Below are 15,680 nucleotides of genomic sequence, written 5' to 3' on the forward strand. Positions count from 1 at the left end.
ATATACCAACTTTCAAGACCATATCACTCATAGTTTTCAAGTTCTGCTCCGGAAACAAAACCTACCCTTAAGACTAACCTGAGAGACTAAGTCTGAAATTGTTTCCATGGAAACATGAAAAATTTTAATTTCTCAAATTTCTTAGTATGAAAAGGCACATCTACATCACCTTGTTAACATGTACACTACCGTTCAAAAGTTTGGGGTCACTTTGAAATGTCCTTATTTTTGAAAGAAAAGCACTGTTCTTTTCAATGAAGATCACTTTAAACTAATCAGAAATCCACTCTATACATTGCTAATGTGGTAAATGACTATTCTAGCTGCAAATGTGTGGTTTTTGGTGCAATATCTCCATAGGTGTATAGAGGCCCATTTCCAGCAACTATCACTCCAGTGTTCTAATGGTACAATGTGTTTGCTCATTGCCTCAGAAGGCTAATGGATGATTAGAAAACCCTTGTACAATCATGTTAGCACAGCTGAAAACAGTTGAGCTCTTTAGAGAAGCTATAAAACTGACCTTCCTTTGAGCAGATTGAGTTTCTGGAGCATCACATTTGTGGGGTCGATTAAATGCTCAAAATGGCCAGAAAAATGTCTTGACTATATTTTCTATTCATTTTACAACTTATGGTGGGAAATAAAAGTGTGACTTTTCATGGAAAACACAAAATTGTCTGGGTGACCCCAAACTTTTGAACGGTAGTGTATACCAAGTTTCAAATACGTATCATGAATAGTTTTGGATATATGCTGCGGAAACTAACACTGCTCTTAGAAACTAAGTCAAAGTCTATTTATGTAAAAATTTGAATTTTTTTTTTTTCAAAAATTCAAAATAGCAAAAGGCACCAGTTCACATGTTGCTTGATACGTATACAAAGTTTCATGAAGATATCTTCAGTAGTTTTAAAGCTATGGCCCGGAAACGAAAACATGACCGGACGGATGGACAGACCCCATTTCTGTATCCCCTGCCAAACTTTATTTGAGTGGGGGATAAAAACAAATGAACATACAGAACAGAAACAACTAATAACTAAACACTTTCCCCAAGAGAACAATGACATTTAACATCAAAATATTAATAATAATAATAATAATAATAATAAACAACAGCAACAACAACAACTAGATAGAAACTGTAACTAAAGTCACAGTAATTTGTGCTAGCTGTTACAAACCGGGACGTCTGGTCACTGTACCCTATAGATCCGGAACGGTAAGAGATACAGAATAACGCTTAGTGAGGAATAGTTGTGCCCTGCCGCCCTAAACAAAATTTTAAATAAATACATTAAAAAGAACAACAAAAAACAAACAAACCCCTGATTGAAAAAATCATGACAACTGACAGAGTTATAAGTGATTGAAAAAAAATCCCGTGTTTCATGGATCATTACGGTTCAGTGATCCGGATCACCACCAAAAGTCAGAGCAACATAATTCAGCCCAGAGGTACTCTTCATGTGAAATTTGATGATGATTGGTTGAAAACTGAGGGAGAAATAGCATCCTAAAAAAAACATTAGGAGGAGGAGAAGAAGAAAATAAAGTAGAAAGATCCTGAGTGAGAGTAACAATTTGCACCAGCACTGCTAGTGCAAATTAATAATAATAATAATAATAATAATAATAATAATAATAATAAGGATCATGGATATGCAAATTAATGCTTGCTAGTATCCTCAAATCCATTCTTAAATACTATTCTAGAATGACTAATCATTTCCATATTATGCTATTTCTTGAATTTAAAAATATATTAGATGTCAAGATATTGTAGTACGTTACTGAAGACTTCTTGCTTTTACATGACGTGTTCAGGCTAAAAAAAAAGTCAGTTATTTAAGCATTGTAGAGCTTTGCTCGCACTGACTGAGTGAAAGTGTGAGCTTTCACACACAGTCATACATCTCAGTGCTATCAAATGGAAGTCATATTCTGAGAACAGATTCTCAGAATGTACCAAAATATCGAGATGTTAGAGTACAAAGACAGAACAGTGGGTTACACTTAAGAGGTAAATATTGCTTAATTATAATTCAGGGTTTAATTCTTAGCCAGCCATCACAATTAACACAATTATTGTTTCTTTAGTACACTACAGCCCAAATTCTCTAAAGCTAATAGAATCTAAGCAATGCTTTGGTTTGTTTTCATCTCTCACACACATTTGCCAAAGCAAACTTAATAATGAAATTATGATATTAATGATGCACTGATCAAAAGGACATCTACTGTACCTTGATGATAAAGACGAGCGATTTGTTCTGTGTGATCGATGTGTAGCTGGCAGCACCACGACTCCCCCTCACATATGACGCTCTGTACAGTGTGTGTCCTGTCAGACTTCGAGTAAATATGTTTTGTTTGTGAACACGTCACCAACATAAATGAATTGAAATCAGTCACTACCATGGACTGAGTCATTCCTTCCACTCAGCTGCTGCTGAATGGCTTCATGATTATGAAACATACACCATATGGGCACCTGATCGCCGCACACGCACACACGAGGTTCTTCCCCAAATTGTTCTCACAAAGTTAGAAGCACACAATTGTATAAAATATCTTTGTATGCTGTAACATTACAATTTCCCTTCACTGGAACTAAAACCTACTCCAGCATCACAATGATCCTGTGCACAAAGCGAGCTCCATGAAGACATGGTTTGCTAAAGACTGAACTCAACCCCACTGAACATCTTCGGGATGAACTGGAACACTGACTGCACCCTGGACCTCCTCAGGCAACACCAGGGTCTGATCTCACCAATGCTCTCGTCACTGAACGATTATAAATTCCCACAGCCACACCCCGAAATCTAGTGGAAAGCCTTCCTAGAAGAGTGGAGGTTATTGGAACAGCAAAGAGGGATTAAATGTGGAATAGGATGTTCAACAAGTACATATGTGCATTTGGTCAGGCGTCCACAAACCTTTGACCACATAGTGTAGGTTTCATATCGAGTTTACATTATAGTTCTATTTGTGTTGTGTTTTTATTTGCACTATCCTATATATCTATAGTACTGCTGGGTTTCATGTGACGTCACAGCCGCCTCATTAGTTATTCAAAACTTTAGCTGGTGGTCTACCAAAGCTCAGTTGACAAAGTGTTTGTATGAAGAAGGTGCATTGCTCGCATGAAAAATACCTTACACTTGCGTTGTTTTAGGTTGTTCGAATCGATCAAACCGTTAAACTGATAAAAGTTTCTTCAGGGTTCCCCGTGAACTAATAAAAAAGGGTGAACAAACACAGGATTTCACAAAAAGACGTGGAGAAAGGTGGCTTTTGAACCTCTCACTGAAATCGAAGGGAGCCGAGTCGAAGCGTGCTCGAGTTTGCAGTGATCACTTGGTGAAAGGTTTGTATCTCCCTCTCAGCTATGTCCTTAGTGTTTTCCAAGTACATTTCTTGCTATGTGTCGTTATTTTACGGTACTTTTTTTAGTCATGAAGCGCTAAAGTCCCCAGCTGTTTCTTTGTTTACTCCTCACAAAGTCCATATGCATGAAGGTCGCAACAAAATTCTTCCCCAGCCGTACAGTTACAATGCGCCGTGATCACTTATCCGTCTTGTTTAACTAAGATCCAGGTCTTTAAAGGGGTTCCTGATGATCTTTGTGAATGATTTATCTGAGAGATAAGAGCCAACACAAGTGAGAATCAAGCCAACTGTTTGTTTACACTTCAACTTGCAGCGCTTCGTTGTAAAGACGCGAACGAAAAGCTTAAAAAACCCAAACAAAAACCATACTTCCACAGGCAAAAACAATACAGGATTCATTCGGCAGCGACTTGATACCGAGATCCTTTACCCAGCCACATACAAAAAAGTTGTAAGCCTCCGTACTCTTCCACACTTTCATCTGTTTTGCGGTGTAGAAGGACGTCTGCAACACCAGATAGTTCGAGATGTCGGGGAACTCGACTGAAGGGTAGTTTTCGAGATCGTATGACAAATCCTTCTTTCCCAGACTGCAGGGGTCGATTCCATTACACACAGCAATCTTCTGAATAGATCTAAAGCCAGCAGTGGCTTCTAGATTACGAGCGTACTCTGATAAATTATTGCTAGTTGTTTGCACTACGGCAGCCGTTTAAACCACCAGCTATTTCACTTCCGGTAAAACCGCTAAGAAAAGTCACGTGACTGAAAACCCAGCAAAATGGCCAGAACAAAGATTGAGATTGAACAAGTTTTCCTTTTCCAATTGGGCTTATCTAAATCTTTTAAGTATTGAATTCTTGCAAATTATAACCATTAGGGTGCATCAGTTGCCCCCTAAAAATGAAAAGTTCCTCCGATCATGATGCATTTTTGTTTTTATGTTCCTTTTGGTAAGAAAACACACTGGGTGAAATATTTTGACAAAATTCAAAAGTTTAATGGTGGCACCAGGAGCTCAAAGTTATGGAAAAAGCTGCTATTTTATGACTTTTATGACAAAATTTCGATCACTTTTCATGAAACATTATGGCACCTTATTAGAGTATACCAAATATCTTAGATACACATTTTTAGTACATATTCTAAATATATTATCAAGCACAGTTTGAGTTTTAGCTGTTCATTGAATCATTGTTCAACTACTTTTAAACAATACAAATGTATTATGAATCACATTAATGCTTCTCAATCCCTTGCAAAGGTTCTTAACATGATCTCTAGGTCACAAGAAATCAATAAATGGAGTCCAACATTGTGATTCAAACCTTACGCGAAAACATAAAATAAGCGTTTTTTGGCAAAAAAATGAACCTCATGGTGCCACCATTAGACTTTTGAATATGGTCAAAAATTTTTGCAGAATGTCTTTATTGGTGAAAAGGAACACCCAAACAAAAATGCATCAGATTTTATGAAAGTGAGGGCAACTGATGCACCCTAATAACCATTATATGGCCAAAAGTATGTGGTCACCCAAGTTCTTCCGCATTAACCTTGGCAAACCATGTCTTCATGGAGCTCACTTTGTGCACAAGATCATTGTGATGCTGGAGTAGATTTGGGCCCCTTAGTTCCAGTGAAGGGAACTTGTAATGGTACAGCATACAAACATATTTTATACAACTGTGTGCTTCCAACTTTGTGGCAACAGTTTGGTGAAGAACCACATATGGCTTTATCAGTCAGGTGTACACATACTTTTGGCTATATTGTGTATAAGTGCTAATTTACAAGGTGTAGGACATTTCCAAAATGAAGGAGACTACAGGCAAACAGAAAGGTACAGTCAACGCTGTATATCTATGCAGCAACGGCTTGGGGGAAAAATAAAAGCCAACTGTGTGAAGTGGAACATTTGACTTAGCTCCTCACACAAGGCAGAGAAACAAAACGAGGATTGAGATGCTTTTGAAACATAGATCAAGCTCAAAAACAAAAATGGACGCAACAATTTTAGGCTCACTGTCTTGAAAGGAGTTGCAGAATCAGGCAGTGTAATCAAATGCATTGAGAAACATTTGTATAGCCTGATTCTCTCAGCCAAGTGATGAGAAACCAGCAAAACAATAGAGCAAAAATAAACATTGCCTGAATATGTCTGAGGTTTCCATGTTCAATTGATTAAAACCTCATGTTATAAAAAAGTACAATAATTTAAATTTGATAATTAACTTAAGATGAGTAAATGAGGTAAATTAATTCATTCATCCATCTTCATTAAACATTTCATTCTGGTCAGGATCTGGACACAGTCCCAAGTGGAGAAGGAACACATCCTGGATGGGACGACAGTCCTTCGCAGACACCACACACACTCATGCACATCCATCTACTAGCATATTTTTGGATGTGGGGTGGAAGAACCCAGTGGAAACCCATTGAGACATGGGACGAATATCTAAAACCCCACACAAACATTAATCTGAGCTCAAGACAGAACCAGAGATCCTGGAGCCATGAGGTGGCAATGAAAATATGTCCTTTCCATAAAAAAAAAAAATAGTACCATAATGAATATGAGTCATAGTAAATGTCTCATAATATGCAAATCCGATTAATGGAAGCTGCAAAGATGAGAAAATGTGTTGCATATCCTACAGAGCAGCAATCACAAGCTAAAAATAGACAAATGCAGTTAAAATCCAAAAATGCTTTAAGGGTTAGATGACTCATGTGTTTTATTCTTCTCTCCACCCATAATATTTCGGTGATACTCTAAAGTGTACCCCATTCGGCTGAGGCATCTCGTCTTTGTTGATCTGGCCTTTAATGTTCTTCAGTGAAGCTTTTTAAATAAACTTTAAATTAGAGAAATCTTAAAAGGTAGACAGCCTTTCAGATTTTTCAAGTGTACAGTGGTGCTTGAACGTTTGTGAACCCTTTCGAATTTTCTAGATTTCTGCATAAATATGACCTAAAACATCACACAAGTCCTAAAAGTAGATAAAGAGAACCCAGTTAAACAAATGAGACAAAAATATCATACTTGGTCATTTATTTATTGAGGAAAATGATCCAATATTACATATCTGACACCCAATTATTTTTATTCAGTGGACTGAAAGCTACTGAATTCGAATCACAGACTTCCAATTTTATTCGTTTTTTTTAAAATAGAACAATTAATGAATTTAAAGCCACGTGGCCCAAAATTCTCTGCTATTTTTTCCTGCTTCACCATGACCCAATTCAAGATACTACGTCATGCGTCACGTGGTGGGCTTTCCCCGTTCGCGCAAGGCGTTGTGGGATACAAATTTGAAACAGGAGAGAAAAATGGAGGACACGAGTGTGCGAACGTAATGTGAAAGACCAACTACAGTCACGGAAAGCGAGAAGAAAAAGACATTATGTTGTGAAGGAAAGGAAACGCAGGACCAAACTAATAAATATCGGCGGTCAGCGAGCACCTCGGTGTGATCAACTGTTCGTTTAGCAACAGAATGATGGAACTGTCAGTGCACGGTCAAAGGTAAACCTGTAGATGGCAGTAATGCAACACTGGATGCCAGCTGCCATAAAACCCAAAAGAAGAAGAAAACGAAGAAAAGAAGATAAAACCTGCACATGCGCACACCAGACTTCCTCTGTCTGCTTGACTGCGCGAAGTGAGCGATTTCATGCACATTATATGCTCGGGAATCCCCTCAAATTAAATAACTTCCCAGCTACAGAACGGCCTGTTTGAGATATTACAGAAAATCACAATGACCAAATTTCAGAGGGAACTAAATTTTACCCATTTTATGAAATCGAAAGGCCGTCTAGCTTTAACGTCAAATCTGAGTAAATGATTTGTTTAAATGAACGTAAATCAATACAGTATATAGCATCATAATAAATACACCATATCACAGCAAACACAGTGCAAGTGCAGTATTTTAGGATGGAAAATTATAATGTCTTACATTTTAAGAGGCATTAATTGAAAAGCCAATAGTGTGCAAATGTGTAGGTCTATTATTGTTATTTATTCATTTCGCATATAATAAATTTTACTAACTTTATTCTATTTAATGCAAGAATACATTATATGGTCAAAAGTACATGGACATTGGGGGCGTCGTGGCTCAGGTGGTTAAGGCGCCATACCATGAATGCGGGCGACCCGGGTTCGATTCCGGCCCGAGGTCATTTCCCGATCCCTTCCCGTCTCTCTCCCGCTCATTTCCTGTCTCTACACTGTCCTATCCAATAAAGGTGCAAAAAGCCCAAAAAAATATCTTTAAAAAAAAAAAAAAAAAAAAGTACATGGACACCTGACCATCACACCCAAATGAGCTTAGTGAGCATCCCATTCCAGATTTAGTCCCTCTTTGCTGTCATAATAAGCTACATTCTCCTAGGAAAGCTTTCCACTAGATTCTGGGGTGTGGCTGTGAGGATTTATGATCATTCAGCTACAAGAGCATTAGTGAGATCAGGTACTGATGTTGGATGAGGAGGTCTGGGGTGCAGTCAGTGTTCCAGTTCATCCCAATGGTGTTCAGTGGGGTTGAGTTTAGTCAGGAATTTGTACAGGACACTCAAGTTCTTCCACTCCAACCTTGTCAAATCATGGATCTCGCTTTGTGCACAGGGGCATCGTCATGCTCGAGCAGGTTTGGGTCTCTTAGCTCCAGTGAAGGGAAATTGTAATGCTACACAATACAACAACATTCTAGACATTTTTTTTTTGGGGGGGGCAGTGTTCACATATTTTTGTCCATATCAAAAAATAGGTACCCTATGGGTACATGTGGCTACTGCTTATAAATAAAATAGTTTTCTGATACCATATCCATACAGTAAATATAGCATGCATGTATATTTACTCTTTGAGGTAGTAGCCACGAAAATGAAGCGTAATCCAAAAATGAACAATTAAAAAAAATAAAAAATAAATCACAGAAGTAAAATATACCAAGTGCTTGTACTTTATATTATTCTACTCTTACCTCTTACAGTTTTCGAAACTGAAACCTCCGAACCAAGGCTGATATACACACGCTGTCACCACGACCCAAACTCTTATTTCCCAGAAAAGGCCCGGCGCTAGAGCTCAGTAGAACGCACTTTCCCTCTGTAATAAGCATAAACATGTCTGAAAGAGATTTCTTTAGTCTAGTCCATTTATTTTGAATGGTGAACCGAATTGTATACACTCACCAGCCATTTTAGGTGGGGTTTACATTAGACCGTATCAGCGGATCATCAGATTAACGTTTTTAAAACGATTAGTGTGCACATAGCAACACCAATACACGGATACGCTCGGCTCCGCAGGCATCCTGCGCTCCAAATCACTCCGCCCTGAACAGCGAGTGCCCTCTGGAGGGTGCGCACTCCGGCCCTGCGCAGCTCACACAGCGCGCGAGTGAAGTGCACAAGCAGTGATTCGGGACTGAGCCGCTGTGTGTGTGATCCCAGCGCATATCACTTACCACTTGCAAGTGGAAGGATGGCAAGCCTAAAGACAATCATAACTACACAATGGGCAGTATTTGCATCAGTATTTGCAGTATTTTCATACTTTTATACTCTTTAATGAAAGGTGATACAAGGCGGAAGTCCGCGCCGTTTTTCAGCAGTCGCGTCACATGACCAACGCCAGCGAATCAGGAAGGTGGATGTCACAGTGACGTTGTCCAATGACGATGCCAGCTAGAGCTCAGCACAGTGTATCCGCGTATTCTCAATGTTTACACAGCACCGGACCAGACACGATCTAGATTGAATACGTGGACCCTGGCGGATTCCCGTTTCCCGGCGTTTCCAGGCGTTTTAATGTAAACGGACAGTGCATCCGCGAAGAAAACGAGACAGATACAGTCTAATGTAAACTTGGCCTTAATAGGAACACCTGTATGCACATGCGCAGTGCGCGATTGTTATACTCATTCTTACAGCATGATGACAGTGACTACAGCCTCTATATGAGGCAGTAGCCACAAAAAGTCAAAGTCTGTCCTGAGCCAGGACTTGGTCTTCCGTCTTAGTACTAACCAGGCCCTTAAGGCACATTGGGCAGTGCCGATCTCTGTTTATGTAGCCCTTGGCCTCTCACTTATTACATAACTAGGGTTACAGTGGGAGGCTGTTCCTCTGGTACCCGTGAGAGTTTGACTCCCTACTCACATCTGTATTATGGTGTGCCTCACCAGATAGCAGTGGGTGTGTGTGTAAAAAATACAATATATATAAAAACACACACACGCCGGAAAGTCTGCACACTCCTTTCACCTTCTCCACATTTTATTATGTTACAGGCTTATTCTACAATAGACAGAGTTTATTTTTTGCCTCAAACATCTACACACAACAATTACAAAATGAAAACAGGTTTTTAGAAAATATGCAATTTTATTTTACTGACAAAGATATTACATATTACACAATTATTATTATACAAATGTTACATATCTGTACACACCCTTAGCCTAATACTTGGTTGATGCACCTTTGGCAGCAGTTACAGCTTCAAGGCGTCCTGGGAAAGAAGCTATGAGCTTGGCACGCTTGTTTCTGGACATTTTTGCCCATTCCTCTTGGCATATCCTTGCAAGCGCCATCAGGTTGGATGGGGAGCATCGGTATACAGCCATTTTCAGCTCCTTCCACAGATGTTCAATTGGATTCAGGTCTGGCCTCTGGCCGGGCCACTCAAGGACATTCACAGACTTTCTCCGAAGCCACTCCTTTGTTCTTTTGGCTGTGTGCTTCGGGTCGTTGTCATGTTGGAAGGTAAACCTTCGCCCCAGTCTGAGGTCCAGAGCGCTCTGGAGCAGGTTTTCTTCAAGGATCTTGGTGTACTTAGCCACCCCATTCCCGCTGCTGAAAAACATCCCCACATCATGATGCTGCCACCGCCATGCTTCACTGTAGGGATGGCGTTAGCCAGGTGATGAGTGTTGCCTGGTTTCCTCCAGACGTGACGTTTGGTATTCAGGCCAAAAACTTCAATTTTGGTTTCATCAGACCACAGAATCTTGTTTCTTATGGTTTGAGAGTCTTCTAGGTGCCTTTTAGCAAACTCCAAACAGGCTGTCGTGTGCCTTTTACTAAGGAGTAGCTTCCGTCTGGCCACTCTACCATAAAGGCCTGATTTGTAGAGTGCTGCCTGGATGGTTGATCTTCTGAAAGGTTCTCCCATCTCCACAAGGATACGCTGGAGCTCTGTCAGAGTGACCCTCAGGTTCCTGCTCACCTCCCTGGCCAAGGCCCATCTTCCCTGATCGCTCAGTTTGGCCAGGTGGCCAAGTCTAGGAAGATTCTTGGTGGTTCCAAACTTCTTCCATTTATGAACAATGGTGGTCACTGTGCTCTTTAGGACCTGTAAAGCTGCAGCAATTTTTTTGTACCCTCCTCCAGATCTATGCCTTGACACAATCCTGTTTCTGAGGTCTGCAGATAATTCATTTGACCCCATGGCTTGGAGGTTGCTCTGACATGCACTGTCAACTGTGGGACCTTATATAGGCAGGTGTTGGCAATCGCCAATCATGTCCAATCAATTAAATTTACCACAGGTGGACTCCAATTATGTTGTAGAAACATCTCAAGCAGTATCAGTGGAAGTAAAATGCACCTCAACTTACTTTTGGGTGTCATATCAAAGGGTGTGCACACTTGTGTACATACAGTGGTGCTTGAAAGTTTGTGAACCCTTTAGAATTTTCTATATTTCTGCATAAATATGACCCAAAACATCATCAGATTTTCACAGAAGTCCTACAAGTAGATAAAGAGAACCCAGTTAAACAAATGAGACAAAAATATTATACTTGGTCATTTATTTATTGAGGAAAATGATCCAATATTACATATCTGTGAGTGGCAAAAGTATGTGAACCTTTGCTTTCAGTATCTGGTGTGACCCCCTTGTGCAGCAATAACTGCAGCTAAACATTTCTGGTAACTGTTGATCAGTCCTGCACACCAGCTTGGAGGAATTTTAGCCCATTCCTCCATACAGAACAGCTTCAACTCTGGGATGTTGGTGGGTTTCCTCATATGTACCGCTCGCTTCAGGTCCTTCCACAACATTTTGATTGGATTAAGGTCAGGACTTTGACTTAGCCATTCCAAAACATTAACTTTATTCTTCTTTAACCATTCTTTGGTAGAACGACTTGTGTGCTTAGGGTCGTTGTCTTGCTGCATGACCCACCTTCTCTTGAGATTCAGTTCATGGACAGATGTCCTGACATTTTCCTTTAGAATTCGCTGGTATAATTCAGAATTCATTGCTCCGTCAATGACGGCAAGCCGTCCTGGCCCAGATGCAGCAAAACAGGCCCAAACCGTGATACTACCACCACCATTGGGTGGTAAAAGAGAGCAACTGGACTTGCTTGAAGATTCTTGAAGACGTTTCACCTCTCATCCGAAAGGCTTCTTCAGTTCTGTCTGACTAGTAGAGAGTATCAGGTATTTATCCTCTCATGGATGAAAAGCTCATCTAAGGTGTCGTTGCGTCATCCTGTTGGTGTGGGTCACTGGGGGCTGGATGTGAACGGCCTTGAGAGTCGTTAGGGTGATCAGTGGATTGCCCGTTAAGGTAATCAATGGAATGCTGATTCTCTCTGTCCTCTTGTGAGTCACTGAAAACAGCTGGGTTTTGGTGTGCATTCAGTTGTCTGGGAAGTGTGCCAAGGACTGCATTGTATGTGGCTGATAAATGATGTCTTAGACCCCCACCTCTGTTCAGTGATGGCCGTTCCAGGTCGACAAAAATGGCTTCTTTAACTACAATGCAGTCCTTGGCACACTTCCCAGACAACAATGCACACCAAAACCCAGCTGTTTTCAGTGACTCACAAGAGGACAGAGAGAATCAGCATTCCATTGATCACCTTAATGGGCAATCCATTGATCACCCTAAAGACTCTCGAGGCCGTTCACATCCAGTGCCCAGTGACCCACACCAACAGGATGACGCAATGACACCTTAGATGAGCTTTTCATCCATGAGAGGATAAATACTTGATACTCCCTACTAGTCAGACAGAACTGAAGAAGCCTTTCGGATGAGAGGTGAAACGTCTTCAAGAATCTTCAAGCAAGTCCAGTTGCTCTCTTTTACCACCCACAGTTACTATGACCTGGATGACTGAGAATCTTCACAGACATACCACCACCATGTTTCACAGATGGGATAAGGTTCTTATGCTGGAATGCAGTGATTTCATTTCTCCAAACATAACACTTTTCATTTAAACCAAAAATTCTATTTTGGTCTAATCCGTTCACAAATCATTTTTCCAATAGCCTTCTGGCTTGTCTACGTGATCTTTAGCAAACTGCAGACGAGCAGCAGTGTTCTTTTTGGAGAGCAGTGGTTTTCTCCTCGCAACCCTGCCATGCACACCATTGTTGTTCAGTGTTCTCCTGATGGTGGACTCATGAACATTAACATTAGCCAATGTGAGAGAGGCCTTCAGTTGCTTAGAAGTTACCCTGGGGTCCTTTGTGACCTTGCTGACTATTACACGCCTTGCTCTTGGAGTGATCTTTGTTGGTCAACCACACCTGGGGAGGGAAACAATGGTCTTGAATTTCCTCCATCTGTACACAATCTGTCTGACTGTGTACTGGTGGAGTCCAAACTCTTTAGAGATGGTTTTGTAACCTTTTCCAGCCTGATGAGCATCAACAACGCTTTTTCTGAGGTCCTCAGAAATCTCCTTTGTTTGTGCCATGATACACTTCCACAAACATGTGTTGTGAAGATCAGACTTTGATAGATCCCTGTTCTTGAAATAAAACAGGCTGCCCACTCACACCTGATTGTCATCCCATTGATTGAAAACACCTGACTCTAATTTCACCTTCAAATTAACTGCTAATCATACTTTTGCCACTCACAGATATGTAATATTGGATCATTTTCCTCAGTAAATCAATGACCAAGTATAATATTTTTGTCTCATTTGTTTAACTGGGTTCTCTTTATCTACTTTTAGGACTTGTGTGAAAATCTGATGATGTTTTAGGTCATATTTATGCAGAAATATAGAAAATTCTAAAGGGTTCACAAACTTTCAAGCACCACTGTATGGTATTTTACATTCTGATTTTTAATAAATTAGCACAAATGTCTAAAAACCTGCTTTCACTTTGTCAATATGGGCTATTTTGTGTAGAATTTTGTGACAGAAAATGAACTCAAATCTCATCTCATTATCTGTAGCCGCTTTATCCTGTTCTACAGGGTCACAGGCAAGCTGGAGCCTATCCCAGCTGACTACGGGCGAAAGGCGGGGTACACCCTGGACAAGTCGCCAGGTCATCACAGGGCTGACACATAGACACAGACAAACATTCACATTCACACCTACGGTCAATTTACACTACGTTCACACTGCAGGCTGAAGTGACTCAAATCCGATTTTTTCACCCATATGTGACCTGTATCCGATCTTTTATTGACAATATGAACGACACGGATCCAATTTTTTCAAATCCGACCCAGGCCGTTTGGATATGTGGTCCTAATTCCGATTCCTATCCGATCTTTTCCTATGCGACTGCAGTCTGAACCGCCAGGTCGCATTCATCCGACTTACACGTCATCAACAAGCCACAAACGTCACTATTCTGCACTGAAGTAGGCGGCGGGTCTCTCAAAAAAAGTTACAACATGGCTTTGATGTTCCTTTGAACGGAGGTTGCAGTCACTACCCTGCAGAACGCCTGAGCCAAAACCCTTGCCCTCTTCCTTCTCAACCTCCTCCTTAACATCAGGCTATTGTGCATGTTCTGGCTCCATCGCAACAACAACTGCATCATCGCCAGGTACTCCATGCTGGCTACTGTCATACACAGGAAACTTTAGGTTACTTCCGTAAACACTGGCCATGCTCACTGCGTGTGACGTCGTCGTATCCTGCAATGCGCATGCGGAACACTTTTAGGTCGCTTTACGCTCATACTGAGGATCACATACAAGTCGCATATATTTGTTAATGTGAACGACCTCACAAAAAAATCGGATTTCACAAAAAAATCGGAATTGAGCATTAAGCCTTGCAGTGTGAACGTAGTATTAGAGTCACCAGTTAACCTAACCTGCATGTCTTTGGACTGTGGGGGAAACCGGAGCACCCGGAGGAAACCCACGCGGACAACATGCAAACTCCGCACAGTTTGCATGTTCTCCTTGTGCATATGATTATTATAACACACCTGGATATATAGATCTGCACAGTGGGTGCAGATTCTTGGCTCATTCAGTTGTCTATGACACTCTGTAGCAATCAATCAATCAATCAATCAATCAAATGCAAGGTACTTGGAAAATATTTATGCGAACTGTGAGTGAATTTTCAGTGCTATAGATGTGACAGCCTGTTTTAAGGCCTGACACTCAGATGAAGGATGCAGGAAGGGATCATACCCATGACTGAGCGCGTGTGGAAACAAGCAGATCAACATGCGGACTGACAATAAATGAATATGAGGACTCTTGTATTTGTTGTTATGGCCAACCTGAGGATGAAGCCAGCACGGAGGGAGGGGAGGGGAGAGGAAACCCCCTCCATTGATTATTTGCACACAGGATCCGGAATCAATTTGCTCATCATGCATCACATAACACCGCGCATTACACAGAGAAAGAGAAAAAACAGCACATGCATTGCACAGACATGCTTTCCTTCTGAATCTATCTGCAAATGGCCCCCCAGTAGGAACTGGGAGCGGTGCATGAGCTCCCACAATCTGCATCTCTTCCTATTAATTGCTCCAGTAACTACACACACACACACACACACACACTGCTATTCATCTGGTTCAAGCAGCTGTGTTGCATTCAAAATAATTCATATTTGTAATATTGTTGTTTACCTCTGTGCGTCCGGTCCGGTGTTGTTTTTTTTAAATATATATTTATATATATTTTTTTATTTTATTTTATTACTGAGAATATTCTCGGATAAGGAGATTCCGTGCGCTCGCGCCGCAGCTTCCTCAATCTCCAGCTCCCCAGTGCATGCCGGGAACACGAGCGTGTTGTGTCGCATCCACTCGGCTGTGGCTGAAGAGCGCTGGATGGCACCGGGAGTGGGGAAAGGCATTGTCACGTGACAGGGCACATTAATTTTTCATAAGCGGAGTCTCAGGGGCGGCGGGCGCGTTTGAGCGCGAGCCATGATGAACGCGTTGAACAGACGCGCGTGCATTCGCTGTGAGTGTCACATGACTCATGTTTCAGTGCGTGCATTAATAATAATAATAAT

At 41.1% G+C, this 15,680-nt stretch overlaps 1 protein-coding gene across 2 annotated transcripts in view; it reads right to left on the reverse strand.

Annotated features, from left to right (window-relative positions):
• Nucleotides 1-15,410, reverse strand: part of syn3 (synapsin III) — a 275,871-nt gene extending 260,461 nt beyond the window's left edge. For both annotated transcript variants that reach the window (XM_060902881.1, XM_060902882.1), the window contains exon 1: nt 15,289-15,410. The gene's annotated coding sequence lies outside the window, so the exon portion shown is untranslated. The remainder of the gene's footprint in view (nt 1-15,288) is intronic.
• Between the last annotated feature and the right edge of the window lie 270 nt (nt 15,411-15,680).

The sequence above is a fragment of the Neoarius graeffei genome, chromosome 21, assembly GCF_027579695.1.
Source record: "Neoarius graeffei isolate fNeoGra1 chromosome 21, fNeoGra1.pri, whole genome shotgun sequence".
In the NCBI taxonomy this organism is placed as follows: domain Eukaryota; kingdom Metazoa; phylum Chordata; class Actinopteri; order Siluriformes; family Ariidae; genus Neoarius; species Neoarius graeffei.